Genomic DNA, 13,080 nt, shown 5'->3' on the forward strand with positions numbered 1-13,080 from the left:
TAGGGGATGAGAGAGCAGACATAAGAGATTCTCTCTCCCCCACCTTTTTCATGTGTAGGTACCACATAATATTCCCCAATTGAGCCGAATTATCACAATAGGTATTTATCGCTTGATTACCTTCTTCTGCATCCCTCCTATGTCGTCTGATATGCCCAAACAGGTCAAAGAAATGATCATCATTTGTACTTATACTGGGAAAGGTCACAGGTGTTGTGTTTCCAATGAAACCATCAGAATGATAAAGACTTCGAAAGGTAAGATACAGAAAGAAAAAGATAAAGCACATGAATATGCATATCAGGCATAATAGTCTGGAAAATAATTTTGCGTGCCACGCCATTTCTCTTTGAATTGCTAGTCAACCTGCAACTGAACTTCCTTCCTCCTGAATCATGTTTAATACAATTACTCCACTCACATTCACAGTTGCACAATTTGCTCAATTATTGCAGTTAAAAGCCTTCTTATAATTGGGCTGTTCTTTGGGTCATGAAGAAACATGAGAATATTACCATCCCTCCAAACAAGGGAAGTGTATGACTGGAGTATAAACACAAAAACTGCAACTACAAGCCTATGTGTAGTACTGTCATCTGGTGTCATGTGTTTATTCTTAAAACAGATATGCTCCTCAAAATGAATCTGGGTATTGATCTCTCTTCCAATTTCTAATAAGGAATTGGCGCTTGGGCATAACGTCGATATAATTTAACTTTTTCATAGAGTCTCTAAAAAGTATGTTTGTAAGCTCTGGAATTCTGTGCAAGTCCATGCACTTACCGCAAAATGTGTAAGGAGTGTCCAATGAATTCCAGTCCAAAAGAAATGTGTTAGTCACACACTTTGTTATCGTCCTTCTTCCTGGTTACCGAACGATTCTTCACAGGTGGCAATTCTTCTTCATGTCTTGCTTCCTGGTCAGAGGATACTAGAGGGAGGGTCTCGCCTTTGTAGATTTGTACATCTCCTTAATGTAACCATGCTCTGCTTCCAGCCACCCTAACTGCAGTAGGGGTAACCTCTTCTACACAAAAAGTTCCATTAAATCTTGGCTCATGCCACCTACAGGTAAAATATTTAATAAGCACTTGGTCGCCAACATATAACTTCGGCGGTGGTAATTATTCACTTGGATTGGTTACTGGACTGTCCTCTTCCGTGTTCCTTGACCCCTACCTCCGATGCTTTGACTTGATCTGAAATGAATGAAACACTGCTAGTCATACATGCCAAATAATCATGCATCTCATCACCTAGAGTCTGTGCTAAACTCTGGGCATCAAGCCTGAATCTAGATGCGGGTTTAAGGGGCGTCCTCATGCGACGCCCTGTTACTAGTTCATGAGGCGTAAGGTGATGGTCCGAACCAGGCTGATTTCGAAGGGCATAGAAGGCTCAGGATAAGCAATATAGCCATTCCTTTTTCAAAGTTAATCTGATCTTTGCTATCCTTTCCTTAAGGAGGCTGTTGAGTATCTCCTATATACTGTTTGCTTGTGGGTGATAAGCAGAAGAACACTTATGCTTTATGCTCAGCAGAAGCCCTATTTGTTGAAACAGCTCATTGACAAAATGTGACCCATTATCTGACCTCAATACTTCACACACACCCCATATTGTAAATACTTCGCGCACTAGAAACTTTGCTGCAAAAGTGTCATCAGGATGTGTACAAGGAGCTGCCTCGATCCATCGCGAAAAAAGGGACACACCCCCACTAACAGATACCTATATCCATTACATGTTTGCAGCATATCAATTTAGTCAATATGCAAATGTTGAAATAGGCCATTTGGAAGGGGTATTACTCCTCTGATTGTTCTTAGTGTATGCCCAACTGTAAACCTATGACACACGATGCAATTCACAATGAACTTTGCAGCATGTTCCAATAAATTAGGAACAAACCAGTCCTCTGCAATGGTGGCAGCAAGGCATTCTCTGGTTATATGCGCGGAGTAATGCAGCTGCACAAGTGCGACTTTCAGTAATGCCACCGGCATCACTGGCTTTCCAGTGCTTTCCTGTCTCCATAGTTCTTCCGTGGGGGATAATGAACAGCCGCTATGTCTCGATAGCTCCTGCTCTTCTTGTGGGGCTCTACCCTGTATCTCTATTTGTTGCTTAATTGAAGCATGTTAAATCCCTCTCACACAAACATGCTACTACTTTATATTTCTTTAACATTTTTGGTGTCGAAACTCAAGGTTTCGGAGGAATATGCAACCCTTTTGGCTTCTACATCTGCGGCTTCGTTTCTGCAAGAAATAAAGTCTGTTCTTTTAGTATCTGCTACGCGTTTTACGACTGCTATGGCTACTAGGACGTGTAGTGCCTCAATGGGCCTGTCCAATAAGGACGCATGGTGCACTGGAGTGCTGTCTGCGTGGAGATAACCCCTTCTTTTCCAACGTGACAGCCCTGAATGTACGATTGATGTCACATAGGCAGAGTCACTGTACACTGTCATTTCCTGATCCTGGTGTTTCTCGAGCGCAACAATAAGTGCTACCAATTCTGCCACCTATGCTGAAAAATGGGACAGTAGTCTTGCACTCACCATTTAATCTGTCTCTTGCAACTGCGGATCCTGAATGCCTCTCCCCACTAGTTTGGTCAATTTTTGAAGAACCATCAATAAAGAGAATCTCCCCTCCTTCTAAAGCATTCTCCTTCACACAGGGTATATCATCATAGAATTCAACATAATTAACTCAGTCATGCACATGATCACCTTCTTTTACAGGTTCATCTACAAACTTTGCTGGGTTCACTATTTTACACCTCACAGTTTTAATTGCTGCATTAGAAATCATCACTTCATAAGCAGAAGCTCTTCGTGTCATCAATGTAACTTTGGGTTTCTCTAAAATGGCAAATAAAGATAAGGCGTGCTCCACATGTAACGTTACGGCACAGCCCATGTTAATACTTGTGGACTTCTATATTGCAAATATGGCAGCAGCCAAAGATTGTTTGCATTGAAAATGTCCTCTACTAACTGGATCTAAAATCCCACTGTAATACACTAAATGTATATACCCTAGGGTTGTTCTTTGTGTGAGTACTACTTTCATTACTCACCCATTGGTGTGTGAAAACAAATATAATTCTTCGCTATGATTGGGAATTCCTAAAACTGGAGCTGTACAGGTTGCTTTTTTAATTCCTCATATACTTCCTCCATTTCTTCAGTCCATTCTATCTTTTATTTACCAACTTGTGCTTTCTTAAGTGGTTGTAAAAGTGGTTTTGTATGTGTGCTGTAGTCGAACACCCAGACCCTGCAATAGTTGCATAAGCCCAGAAATTGCTGTATTTGCCTCACTGTATTTGGCATTGGTGTTTTCATGATTCCCTCAGGTCTCTCAGGTGTCACCTTCTTTCCTTCATGTGAAATAAACTGACCTATGTACAACACCACTTCCTGGCAATACTGTAATTTCTCCTTATCTACCTTGTATCCCTGGTGTGCCAATATAGTCATTACCTGAACAGAGTCTTGTCTACATTCAACCTCCGTTTCACTGCAGATTAATGTCATCTACATACTGAATTACCACACTCTTGAGTTCAATGTTGCTTAAATCCATCTGCAGGACCGTATTAAAGATTGACAGGGACTCACAATACACTTGAGGTAAATGTGTATGTTTTAGTCTCTTTTCTTTGAACATAAAGAAAGTAAGTTCTTGTGAGTCTTTGTGCAACGGGATCGAGAAAAACGCATTTTTCAAATCGATCACCGTGAAGTATTTATCTTCAACTGGGATGCTACACAATATTGTCACAGGATTCGGAACTAATGGAAACTCTGCTTCTAAAATCTGATTAGGAGGGCGCATCTACTGGATAAATCTCCATGACCCTCCTTTAGATTTCTTATCGGATACACCGCAGTAATCCACAGGGACTCCGATGGCACTAGGATTCTGTGATTCATCAATGCTGAAATAGTCTTAAATATCCCTTCATCAGCTTCTCGAGACATGGGGTACTGCTTCGCTCAGGGAAAAATTGCTCCTGGCTTAGGTTTTATTGTAACCTCCCCTATTCACTTCAATAGGCCTACATCATATGAGCCTGCAGTCCAAAGGACACTTGTCAGCTTTTCTAAGTCTTCCTGAAATAACGCTGGTCTATGCCGCATCAGTGCCATTCGCTGTGGGACTTCCCTTTTATAAATCTTTATCCAGAATGTAATGCTTATAAAAAACACTACCTCATCATCTACACGTTCATCTCTGAACATACCTTCATCTGTTATGTCAGTTAATCTGTATCCCTCTTCAAGAGCTATCACTTTAATCCATGCTCTGCCTTCATCATCTACTCCTTCAAGCATCGCTATTTTCCCTCATACTATAGCTGCTTCCAGTTCTATAGGAGTAGTCTGCCCATCTTCCTCATCCATAGGTACTTGTGCTCTAAATAAAAATTCAACAGGTATCTTCACAATTTCCCCTCCTAATCCAGGTAGCCATCTTATTAAAATGCTCACCCCATACATGAAGACTTCCGGATCTACTGGAACTCCTAGTGAAGCCACTTGACCTGTAAATGCCAGTATAAACTCTCCTTCATTTAAATAGTGTATTCCTGGAATGGAGCACACTATTCCATGATCAGTGAATGAAATTGTCATGTTAAGTTTTATCATCAAATCTCTTCCCAGAATATTAACAGGTGTTTGTTGCAAATATAACAAGGGGACAGACATGTTACATTCCCCTACAGAAACAAGTAATTTATCAGTAAAAGGAACTACATTTATAGCTCCAGAGAACCCTTGAGCATTCATGGCAACAACTGACATTGGGTATTTTCCTTCCCTTATACAAGAGTGAGTCGCTCCAGTGTCTACAAGAAAAGAAAAATATTTGCCTCCTATCATCACACCGACCCTTGGTTCCTCTTGGGAGTCACGTCTTACTGATAGTGGGTGGGATAGAGGGTGACTTGATGTGTTCAGTAGAACACATCAAGTCACCCTCTGAGCTGTCCTATTGAGGGTACACATTCATCCCTGTCCCTGTAGAATGGTTCCCTCGTAACACAGTGACACCACCTATCGTAGGTGTTAGTATTTGCCCTTTGTTCGCATTCAGTTGTGTCTGCATAGGTGTTTTTTTGCGAATGCCCTTGTGGCAGATACATTTGCACTGACCCCTGCTGCTGTGCCTGCTCTGCTTGTGGCACCTGTGTCTGATAATATGTGTGATTCTGGGCAAAGCCCTCTCTTGTTTGTGTACTATATTGCCATGGGTAAGCTGTCCCCCCACTTGAGGGTTGTCTGTTTTATCCCACAATTCCAACACACTGCGGGTGGCCCTCTGGGCAACCCTCCACTATATCCTCCCTGAGTATTCTGACTTCCACCCTGTGCATTTTAAAAACCCACCTTGGGTGTTCTAAAATCCACCTCCTCTTCCTCTAAATCCTCCGGAACCCCTTCCTCGCTGCCAAAACCCATACCCACTTTGATCCACTGGGTGAACATTATTCACCTGTATTGCACCCGTTATTTCTTGCATTTCTCCTCCTTCTCCACTTGTCAAGACTGCCGCTTCTATAGTAAAATTTGACACTTTCTTCTGAACTAACTTGGCCTCCTCAATCTTTCTGGGCTCATCTTTCTTTCTATTCTTCTCTTGTAATAATCGGCAATGATGCACTATAGTCAATTGTTTCCCTGCCCATGGCATCGCTTCCATTCCTACTTGTTTTTTCATTTGTCGTACTTGTTCTGGCAATCCCTGACACAAGATATGATAGAACAGTGACAGTGTTTTTCCCACGGCTCATGCATCTCAAACTGCCATTTTTCTTAAATATCCTCAATATAAGCAATAGGGTCTTTATCTTCCTTCATTTTACGTGTTATAATTGCACCCAAATCTGATGTATCAGGGTACTGTACCCTGAGAGCCCTCCAAAAATCTGCCCTACAATTATTAAATGGTTCTCAATCATGCGCTGTGTTTTTTGCCGTCACACCCTCATATTTTGATCGTCTTCAAATGTTGCCAGATCTCTCTCCAAGAATGGCTGCCTATAGACCTTTAATGTACCCTATGGCCCACATATTTCCCCTTGTTATTTTCTCTAATTCATATATCCACTTTCCAGCCCCCGAGATCATACTAGGTAACCTGCATTTTAAGTTATGCTTATCCATCTGAGACCATGGAATATATTGCGGTCTTGCTCCCCCTTCTCTAGCAAGGGGAACTCCATCCCATAATTGGACCCCATTATTCATTTAGCCAATAGAGGGGTAATCGTCCCTATTCGCCTTTGTGCTGGTAACGACCTTAACCTACTCACATAAAGTGGAGATTCTCCTCTCTCACTACACAATCGTCTTTGGGGAAGTTCGGGATGTGGTGTAGGATCTGGTGTTTCTTTGGGGTGTTTCAGATCTGACATTTTCGCTTCTTTATCCAGGTTTTGACTTCCTAAAAGGGCACATATACCCTCCATTTGTATCTCACGACCTGACTCCCTTTCTTCATCTGACATTGCTCTACCCCAACTTGTGTGACAATCAACCTCCTCTTCTCATCTAAATGTAATCTGTTCAAAGACAGTGCTCTGCGTTCGTCACTGAATATGTTTTCCTCCTCATCCCGTGGTTTAGGTATCGGAGAGCATTTCCAGCTCCCTTGAGTCCCATACTCATTGTTCTGCCTCATCTGCTGATATATCTTATCAATCCTCTCTCCAATACTTTAGGCATCATATTTTTCCTCTTCTTGTGCTACTTTAGGTATGAGTCATTTTTCTCATTGGGAAAACTTCACTTAACGTTTTCAATTGCCCCTGTATTTCGTCGCTTTGTCTTATTCGTTCTTTAAGAATGAGACTGGTGTCAACATCCCACTGCCTTCTATTCTGTTTTATTTCTTCTTCCACTTCCCTTTGTTTTCTCGCATCCCTTCTTGCCCTCTCTTCTTCTTGTCTCCGTTCTTCTTCTTCTCTCCTTCTCTGTAATCTTTTTTCCTTCACTTTTTGTGAATCTTCTACTTCTCTCTTCCTTTCTTTTCTATCCCTTTCTTCTATTTCTTTCTTCCAACAGTCATATTTTCGTTGTTCCTCTGCTTGCTTTTCTTTCTTATCTTGTTCTTCTCTACACATCTGTTCCGATCATTCCCGGCTTTTCTTCCTTGCTCGTCCTTGCTCGTCCTCCATCAGTCGCTTTTCTTGTTCCCTATCCTTCTTTTCTTGCTCATGTGTGTCATCCTTCTGCCTAACTTCCTCGATACTTTTCCCATCTAACTTGAGTAATATCTGTCCTTCCATCCATTTGTTCTGTACAAGTGTTACCTCATCGGTCCTATCCTTCTCCCTTTCCATCTCTTAATTTCTCTTTCTATGTCTGTTAATATATTCAATCTCTCGCCTCGTTCCTTTTTATCTCGCATAATCCTACATGCGTCTTCCTTCTTTTTGCTCTCTTCTAGGCTTTCATCGCTACTATAAGCGTGGGGTGCATACGTCGGGTTACTATACCCCGCTGCTGTTTTCAATTCTTTTAAAGGATAAAATCCTGTCTCTTCTACATCTACATTCTTAGTTTCAGGCAGAGTAAGTGGAGCTGAGGGCTCGATGCACTCCTCTTTATGCTGATTAAGCACCCACCCCTCCTGTGCTTGGTCCTCTTTCTCCTCTTGATACATTTCCCAAAGTTATAAAACTGCCAGTCTTTTCTCTAATGTCTATCCTGTGCATGCAGCATGCACATGTGTGGTCATCTGTTGTAATACTGCCTTTCACAATGATCCCCCTTGTGGCCATAGCTTGAACATTCTATCAGCTGTGCCCTTCACCCACTCTGCACTGTACTGTTTAAGCTTGGGTGCATGTGGTGGTAATGTTTTACAAAGATGCATAAGAGGAGTGTCCTCCATAATGACAAGCCTCAATTAACTGTCAATACTTAACAGGCCGTTACCTTATTTATATTTAATACATTTCTATTTATCTCAAAGTTTATTGCTCAACACTTTTAATCTTAAAAACGATACATTTGAGCAAGCACCTTTTCTGGGACACGGTAAAAAATAATTACCGGCGGCAGCCATGCCCTTAATAAGGGCACGGCTACTGCCAGGGTCGTAATGAGGCCCAGTTGTTACTGCATTCACACTGCAGTCCAATAGTTAAGGCATCAAATAGCTCCTATATGCTGTTACAATAGCCGATGCGTTTCGGATAAAAATCCATCTTCATGGTGTGAGCTATATATTCATATCTGGTACATGTCATGTCTAGAACCCTACAGGATAATATAGATATAGGTGTTCAGTATCTAGTGTTGTAAATAAGGATTCACATTAACAATACTGTTACACTACAGGGGACTAACCTCCTTGTTCCTTAAAATGGAACCAGAGACCATGAGACATGTAGGGATTAATAGATACAGTAAAAAGAATGTCAAAGTGACAAAGAAAGCTTCTAAGAGTAAAACTCCACTCTGAACTGCAATCACCCGGTCGTCAGAAAGTGCCCCGGGGATACTTGGTAAGAGAAGTCAGTGGTCCTCAGAGGAAACCCTGGAATATGAAAAGGATCGGGGGCAGAGGCATTAGTCTGAGCCCCCTCAATCAAACACATAACTCTGCAAAATAATACTGCCGCTCAACATGTGGAGCGCAGTTCTAGAATAACACTAGTCACCAGAGTAAGCCGATCTTAAATTCAGAGCACAAGGCAACCGTGGTATATCAGATGTAACATTCCGAGCTATGGACTGGTGTTCTAATATGTGCCTGGTGTCAAACAGTAATTGATATGTGGCATCACCATAACAGGCGTGCTATGCGCTATCCCAGAAAGCGAGGGAGCTGCATATCGTAGTTAGAATACACAAACAACCCAAATGATTAGCATCTACTGAAGCTGCGGTCCCACGCGATCCCGCATGTGGTCACACCCGAGCTTGTATGCGACCACAGTCCCAGGCGGCTCAGATCCATGGAGCGGCGAGAATCTGTACAGAGTATTTGTAAAAAGGCAGCAGTACCGCGCCTGCGGTCTGTCTTACCTCTGTGCTCAAGAGAGACTGTCGGCCCGGCTGTTAGAACGCGAGTCGCACTCGACTAGATCTGTTTATAACAATGCCATAGCAACCGCGCGCACGCGCGATTAGGAACCCAGCACTACAATGCCATCATTGTGTGGGCAAAGTGCATAAGCGTGAATTCAAATATGAATATGTGGCAAACCATAAAGTTAGGTGGTCGAGAAGCTAACATCAAGCTAAGGTCATGAAGCGTAAGTGAAGCACAGGGTATAGCTCACACATTTTAACAAAAATCTGGAAATACTTTGAGTAAGGCCACCCTTGGTCATATATCACGAACAGACTTGTGATCCATCCCGCTGTTACTTTGATGGCATAGCGACTATTGAGTACGATCAAACGAAATCCAACAGTCACCTGTTCACATAAATGTACATCTATATGTAGAGGAGCCGGGCTTGGGGGCACAACCACAGAAAATGATCTGCGGTGTGCCCCCACGTCCAGCAACTCTTACGTGTGCACGATGGGTAAGGGCATGGGGGCAGCCATAGCCTAGCACGCAATGGAGCATACATGCAAACAGGCCATTGTGGGACCCTCAAAAACCCCTGATCCCCCACTCCCCGAGGGGGCCGGGTGGTCAAGTATTGAGCAAACGAATATGCCCGGGTCCCATCTCTATATCCAGGGGTTCAAAACCATTTATACTACATGTACCCCACTAAGGGTAGAGCTGCAAAGGTGGCTCCAGTTTAAACAGCAAGTGGATATCTGTATAGCTTTGGGAATACCAGATTCACCCTCTGTGGAACACATAAGCAGAACATACATTGCCAAAGAAGCAAAAATAACTTACAATCTGTATGAAGGACCAGTTCTCATGCAGGAAGTAGTGTCTTATTGCAGGAGAATCATACTGAGCATATCACATAAACTCAATTATGTACGTCTTTTTCGAGTCAGTTCATATATCTCCTAGTTATTCTATGCGCAGGTAACTCGCTATACATCCTACCAATGAACATTTGACCATATAAATGCCCCAACATATCAGTTCTCTTAACTCCAAAGTGAGAGATAGTGTCCCACAGGGACAGTCAACTCCAGTGTGTGGCTCGCATGCAAATACAAGCTATACAAGTGTTCTTAGGGTCGACGATACTCAGCCCATCCTCAAACAAAGCACATTAGGTCAAAATCAGTGTTCATGCCCCTCAGGCTATCCACCCACAGAATTTCTCTTTATAGTAATTTGCATTGAATATCTCCCCCCCCCCCCGGTCCCCATCGTTACTTGTTCAAGGATCACGCACTTAAACTGTGCGATCGTATGCCGTGCTTCTAGGAAGTGCATTGCCACTGGAGATTTTTGATTTGTAGTCCGTATGTTGGACTTGTGTTCTGTCCATCTGACTTTGACCTTCCAGGGACAAGCCGAAAAGGGAGTCAGAGATGTGCAGGTAATTTTCCGCTCTTTGCCTCCCATGCTTGCTGTCTGTCTATCAGCCGGGGGCAGTTTGCAACCTATGAGGGGCAACGATTTGTCCCCCATAAGAAGAGAGGTATCCTGATGAGAAGACAGAGAATTGCAACCCCGGGTGACGAAGTCTCGCTGCAAGGGAGGACGCTCGGCTCCAGACCCTGTTAGTATGTGTGATCTCTTTGTTTACTTGCCTTGGGACTGGGTAGTGTCGCCGTGGCTGAGATTAAGCTTTCTCCTACAACTGAACTAACAGTGATGTAGACCCTTTGTAACTATCCTTGTTTACGTGTTTATGTATAAGTAATCGCATTTATTCCAATAGTTATTCGTATGCTTATAATTTGTGCGAATAAAGGGCCAGTAAAGTGCCAAATATATTCCAATTATTGGTCTAGGTGTGTATTATTGCCTTCCTGAGTCCAAGAACTCTTGGTCCGTGTAATAGAGTGAGCAGTATGAGGTCATTACACGTGTCCGAAAAGCAAAACAATTTTGTATTGACTTTTCACACTTTTAATTGTCCAATACTTGGCTCTTGCAGATGTTTTCTTCTTTAATCTAAGAGAAATGTGTCTTACGTACATGGCTTATCGGTCTGCCTCCCTTTGTGTCTTGCAATTATTCCTTAAAATAGCATCCTTGATCCCATGCCAACATAGACTCCTCTTTATTTTGCATGCAAAACTGTTTCTCCATAAGCTCTGGTCTGTCTCTGAGGTAGCCAAATTGAATTTTAACACAAGCTGGCGTCCATCTTCCCATTATGTCCGTCCTAACCACGTTACCTTTTCCTCTGTAGCAAGCTTCTATACGTCTCATCTATCTTGCGTTACTGCATGTTTACACTTATTGGTCAGCAAATCACTTTGTCTTGTTGCTTCAGTTACATTGTCACTCTTAAGTATTGTCATTTCATTTCAGCATGTCTTCGTTTATCTGCTTCATGACATCACTTTGCCCTCATCAGATTTCACTCAGCGCTCCATGATGTTCACTGGTACGTGCTGACATCCTTCCAAACTTTCAGTACGAGGGTACATTCAGTATGGTTGTCTGAGCGCATATCATCTCTCGTACACTGTGTGATATAGGAGCAACACATGGGGTCCCATACAAGGCTCTTCTCCTGCTGTTCCAATATGATATCGGTTAAGGGCGCAGAGCTAGGGAAAACACGTCTTCCTGCTCCTCTACACTAGGATGAGACAATAGGGTGAGGGACTGCAACTAGGATGGGAGACTAGACTAGCATGTGAGACTAGGTTGAGAGATCAGGGTGAGGGACTACAACTAGGATTGGCGACTAGGACTAGCATGAGAGACTAGGATGAGAGATTAGGGTAAGGTACTAGGACCAGAGCATACCATAAAACAAAAGTTTTATACTACATGTAGTTCATGTTACACAACAAGCATAGTAAATAAAGCAGACTACTCCAATTTTGCCCAGGTGAAAACATTTTTAGATACCTGTTGAGGCTCAACCTGTTTGTTGCATTCCAAATTATCTAAACAGCAGAATTGGTGGTAATTTCACTTGCTCTGATTTTTTCCACACGAGCAAAGCTTTCATAATCTGGCCGCAGGTCTGTGTGGACTATAACGGGTTAATGTGTATCCACTGCGTTGCCCTGTATTGTCCACTTGCCTCGCCTCCTTCCTTCCACCATATGTAGTGTTTAATGGTTATAGCTCGAGAATCCAATAAGTAGAATGTGATGTCGGCCAACACACTCACTGTATGTTTTAACCTTTAAAAGCGAAAACAGGTGGTCATGACTGAACGCTGCGATCTAAAAATACTAAAAATAATTCAGTTCATAAATAATTCCGCAGGATCAGCATCAGGGATTACAAGGCGCGGCCAGGCCTGCCTCGTGCGCTTGACTTTGGCATTTGTTTAGAACTTCGCCCTTGCATCGCATTGCCTGTACTTTGACAACTTTGTACAATGAAGCTGCAATTCAGTGCTATTTACCCAGAAGGCCATACACTGATTTACATACAAGTAGAGACATTCAGTTTTGTTGATTTCTTTTCTATTAAAGCATGAAAGCTAAGGTATTCATTAATGGAAGTCCCTCAGCATGAAGAAAGAAACTCAATTTAATTCAGTTCAAAGGTTTATCGCACTCTATTAGTGGGAGATGCTGCGTTCAGGTGACATATATATGTCGCTGTTCTGTTTCACACCTGCCTGGATGAGCCTCAGTGGTCTGGGGTGCAGGCTTCAAACCTGTAGCTATTTAGCAACAGAGTGGTTCAATTCCACCTTCTGGGCGGTTACTTTCTATTTTTCCTGTGATCAGCATTTTTATCTTGTCTGGTCCATAGTAATCATTTAGTGCCTGGATTTATATCACAGAGAAAAGAATTGTACCAATCATAAATGCCCATCTCTAGTGATTAACAGCATGCGGTGCCAGCAGTTCTTCTGGTGATGCACAGGAAGGCAGCACCTTTTCAAGTGATTAGCAATGTGATTTCACTTTTAACCTTTTTTGACGGTGCAAATAACAAGGCCCCCTTTGATATAACCTAAGTGGCCACACGCCTTACTCCT

At 42.6% G+C, this 13,080-nt stretch overlaps 1 non-coding gene across 1 annotated transcript; it reads left to right on the forward strand.

Moving 5' to 3' along the window:
* The first annotated feature begins 12,712 nt into the window (after positions 1 to 12,712).
* TRNASTOP-UCA (transfer RNA opal suppressor (anticodon UCA)) lies at positions 12,713 to 12,799 on the forward strand. The gene has a single exon. It is a non-coding gene; the product is annotated as a tRNA-Sec (tRNA).
* Positions 12,800 to 13,080: the final 281 nt, after the last annotated feature.

This window comes from Ambystoma mexicanum, chromosome 13, assembly GCF_040938575.1.
Source record: "Ambystoma mexicanum isolate Mex_15411 chromosome 13, UKY_AmexF1_1, whole genome shotgun sequence".
NCBI classification, from domain to species: domain Eukaryota; kingdom Metazoa; phylum Chordata; class Amphibia; order Caudata; family Ambystomatidae; genus Ambystoma; species Ambystoma mexicanum.